The following is a 4,866-nucleotide window of genomic DNA, read 5'->3' on the forward strand; positions in this document are numbered from 1 at the left end:
AGGCTGCCCGGTGGCCGGCCGCGGCCGTGGGCGTCAAGCCTCACACCAGGCTGAGCTTGCAGCGTGCTGAACTCTGCTTGCTTCCAGCTCCTCGTGGACCGCGACCCTGTCAGGGCCGTCTTTCCTGTGACGGGGTCTGCACTGCACAGGGGTCCTCCCACCGGCTTTCTCAGAAGGGGGAGGACGGGGAGAACAGCACAGACTTCCTGGAAGCGCGACGGTGCAGCGCTAGAATCACTGAGCGGCTGCTGTGTTCTTGGCTTTCCTTCACACCCTCAGCATTCCGAACTTCGCGAGTCTGCGAGGGGCTGCGAGAGACCAGCTGAGGCTCCGAGGCCGGCGTGAGCCGGACATGGCCTGGCGCTGCCGGACAGGAGTGCCGGCGTGGCACGGGGGACGGCCATGTCCCAGCCCTGTCCCAGCTCCAGCCTTCGCGGCCTCACGGGAACAGCGCTGGGAAGAACTCCCCGCAGCGCGCTCTGCGTGTCAGGTGGTCGTTTTACTGAAACGCTCTGCTCTCGGCCCCAGACAGGAGGTCCTTCAGCCGGTGCCCGGCTTCCGCTTCTGCTTCCTGTGTGCCATCGTCTCCTTGAGGTTCTCTTTCTGTGGGTGAAGTATGAAAGTCTAACTGCATGCAGCTCAGAATCAAACTATTCTTACATGATGGAGGCGGCAGTGACCGCAACACCGGGCTGGAAGGTGCCAGTCCTGGCCCTGTCCACGGCTCTGTCACCGCACGCCTGGTCCCCACTCAGCAGTGTCCGGGCTGGTTACGGTACCATGCCGCTTTCGCATAAATGGAATTAGTGTGCAGATCCACAGAAATGACGCCGCTGGAGCCCAGCCCATGCTGCCCTCTTACACGCTGTGACGACAGCCATACATGTGCACACACACACACATGCACACACATGGACACATGACAGAACAGGACAGCTCAGCCCATGCTGCCCTCTTACACACTGTGACGACAACCGTACATGTGCACATACACATACATGCACACACACATGCACACATACACACACAAATACACATGCACGCATGCACACACACACACATGCACACATACACACACAAATACACATGCACGCATGCACACACACACACATGCACACATACACACACAAATACACATGCACGCATGCACACACACACACATGCACACATACACACACAAATACACATGCACGCATGCACACACACACACATGCACACATACACACACAAATACACATGCACGCATGCACACACACACACATGCACACATACACACACAAATACACATGCACGCATGCACACACACACACATGCACACATACACACACAAATACACATGCACACGTGCACACACACACATGATGGAACAGGACAGCCTAGCCCATGCTGCCCTCTTACACGCTGTGATGACAGCCACACACATGCACACATACACACACAAATACACATGCACACACACACAGACACAAACACGACGAAACAGGACGGCCCAGCCCTGTTCTACCCTCTCACACTCTATGACAGCGACCACACACACACACACACACACACACACGACGAAACAAGACAGCCCAGCCCATCTGCCCTCTTATACTCTATGATGACTGCCACACACGTGCACACATACACACACAACATGTGAACATACAGGCACTGACTTCCCTCTGCAGTGTGTAATAAGGCTTAGCAAACACCAGTTATTTTGACAAACACATAGATACACAATCTCAGTATTTCATGACTAAAATTCAATGATAAGAGATATACCTCAAAAATGATGCCTGAAGAAACAAGGTTAAAAGCTGAAGAAATGTAACTTGAGATTTTTTTCTTTCTTTCTCGAAAGTATTTACAATCTATGCTGATAGTATTTGCAATCTATTCCCTAAATGTCTTTATAAATCAAACTGACAAGAATATCCTAGGAACTTCTTTGAAAAATAAAATTTAAAGCAATCTGTTCTTAAAAGGGATTAAGGTTATTTTTCAAACAAAGCACTTTATATGACTTTTTTGCAAATGAGATGCCATTTATATTTTTTCAATTTCCCTGAGTAAATTCGTTTACAGTTTAAAAAGGTACCCAGTGTGCACAAGTGTTTTGTGAAACAACAGTTTTCTCTCCAACATCTCCATCTGCTGGTTTCTTAGAGAAAAAGTGGATTTTTACTTGCTGTTTCTTCAATTTAATATGTTTTATAAATTGTTTTGTGTTATGAAACTGAAATATTAAATTGTTAAATTATCTTTAGTTAGACTAATAGCTATTTATCAAAGTCATTCATTAAAAGAAATAGAAGATCCTTAAAGAATAAACTCAATATTTAGTATTTTTAATCCCCAACCTGGTGGTACCTAATACTCTTGTTTATAACCCTTTAGACAGTTTTATTTTAAGCAAAATTAGTACAGCATTCAAGTTTACTATTTTTTTAGGATGTAAAAATATTAGTCTATTTCTAAAATCTGCTGTTAATTTTGATAGTTAACTACGTACTAGATGTGGTATATGTACAAACAGCAACATCAGCTTACTGTTTTACGGAAGTCCGAGTTTAGGAAGGTACTGTGTGTGCGACATCCTAGTGGTCAGGGGCTGCTGGAACACCCTATTCCTGAAGCTCTCCCTCATGCACAGCCCAAGCTGCCTGGCCTGTTCTGGGACTCCCGGACTCCAAGGCTTCAAAACTGTTCCAAGAAGCTTAACAGCGAAGGGCAGGGAACACGGGCACCCCGGGAAGCTGCCACTTACCTCCTGAAACTGGGGCAGCCTCGAAGGAAGGTACTGAGAAAATGAATGTTTGAAGGAGGAAATGAAGTCTCGAGGTCTGTCCCTGGGTTCAAACCCTGAACGCATTGGCGCTAGTCCCCACTTCCTTTTCTGGTTTTATGCTTTGCATTTCTCAAAATGAGGACTTGTGTTTGACCGTTTGTAATAAAAGTCTTCGTACTATCTCTAGCTAAGAAAAGAGGGGCAGAGAAAGGGAAGCAAGTGAGAGTGGGAGAGAGGAGGAGAGAAGTTGGACATCTGCCTTTGTTTCCTCAGTACCCATGGAAACACGGGAGACAAAGGGTCTCCCTTCACCCTGCGGTGACAGTGAAGGGACACTGCGGGAGCTCGCCCATCTCCAGAGTCTGCATTGACCTCGACCCTGGAGGGGTCTCTTGATCTTCAAATCAAAGCCCAGCTCAGCGTGTCCAGACAAGTTCATCTCAGGAACTTAACGAAGTAAGTAAATTGATGCCATTTCTCTTCTCAAATTATACTATGAAGCTGTAAGGCTCCACCTTCTTAATATAGGAATCTCTCCCTGTGGGTTTTTATGGCTTGGCGAGGAAGAGGAGCACGCCGGCGGTGAGTCTGGAACGGTGACATTCTTTACCCCAGCTAGCTAGAAAAGTGACATTTTTGGAAGAAACCGGGAAGCTGTCTCAGTCTAGCTGCCAGCGCCGTCTCCACTCACGCAGGATGAAACCCTAACCCTCCGGCAGACAGCAAGAGCAGACGGACAGGCAGCAAAGCAGGCCCGTGGGCAGGGTTAGTGGTGAGGACTTGCTGACAGGTCTGACAGGTCTGACCTGGCTTCAGCCCAGACATGCCGCTGCTCTGGTGGTTGTGGGCTACATCAGCGTGTCGCTCTCCAAAGAGTTTAACTCATTTAATTGCCCATCTTCCTATGCCCTTCACACACACACACGCACACACATGCACACACGTGCACATGCACACACTCACACGGAGGGACAGAAATCCCATACTCCCTTTCATTTAACCATGTCTAGATTTTGAAAATCTAAAGGAATGAAGAAACTGAGTCACAAAATATTACGTGATGTGGCCCCAGAGGCAACATCAGCTCTGGAAAATTCTATGCACAGCCTCAGTGTATGGCCCTCTGGCTCCCGAGCAACACACAACCTGGAACATGGGAGCTGCAAATACCGGGACTCTGAGCTCCCACGTGGGCGGCTTTGAACCGACAGCTCCGGGGAACAAGCAGTCATCCTCTGCTCCGCCACCCAGTGGGCTTCCCGGCCTGCCGCTGTTTTCAGAACAGCTGTTGGTAGTTGCAGAAGCTCCCCACCCCTTCACCCAGCACTTCCTGAGCACTGGACCCTGGGCGTTTTGCCGGGTTCCTGTAGCTGCACTGACCGTGCCCAGCCCTTGACCGTGTGATTCAGGAAAATGGGAACTTCTCCCCACCGAAGGCAGCGCCTAGTCTGCTGGTAAGTAGGTCAAGCACCAGGCCTTGGAAATCCCACTGGAGCGCTTCTCCTACCCGCTAAAATTGGCCAAGATCTCCTTTTACGGACATTTTCTTAAGCTGCAAATGCACGTTCCGCCCATCCCCCATCTTTTCCCACTTATCAGAAGCGTTTGAAAACAACACATTGCACTAAAGCCTCCGGGCCCGCGGCGCACTGCAGGCTGCTGCCACAGCCCCTGTCTGTGTCCCTGCCCTCTCGGTCAGAAAGGGCTCCGTTTCTCCCGGACGCAGGTGAAAGCAGTCGCAAGATGGTGTCCTGCTTTTAGGATGGAGCGGAAGCCTCGGTGGATGCAGACCAGCGGGCTGCCGGGCGTGGGCGCCGCGTGCGGCGGATGGCAGGAACTGCCCGCAGACGCCGGGCTGTGCTGGGGGATCCCGGCCTTAGAACCGCGGGCGGCAGAGGCCGGGCTTCGCGGCCTGAACCCGGCGCCGCGCGGACGGCAGGCGCGTGGGGAGCGCGCCCCAAGATGGCTGAGCGGCCTCAGCGCGCTGTTGGGTCGGGCCTGGCCGTGGGCGGGTGACAGCGCCCGGACCCCACGGCGCCCACCCGGCCTGCGTGGGCCCGGCGCGCGCCCCCCGCGGCCCTCACGCACCGCCG

General features: G+C 51.5%; 1 protein-coding gene across 4 annotated transcripts in view; it reads right to left on the reverse strand.

Annotated features, from left to right (window-relative positions):
- Positions 1-4,866, reverse strand: part of GRIA2 (glutamate ionotropic receptor AMPA type subunit 2) — an 86,017-nt gene that overhangs the window by 80,207 nt on the left and 944 nt on the right. The gene's annotated exons all lie outside the window — the stretch shown is intronic.

The sequence above is a fragment of the Tupaia chinensis genome, unplaced genomic scaffold, assembly GCF_000334495.1.
Source record: "Tupaia chinensis unplaced genomic scaffold, TupChi_1.0 Scaffold143591_1, whole genome shotgun sequence".
NCBI classification, from domain to species: Eukaryota; Metazoa; Chordata; class Mammalia; order Scandentia; family Tupaiidae; genus Tupaia; species Tupaia belangeri.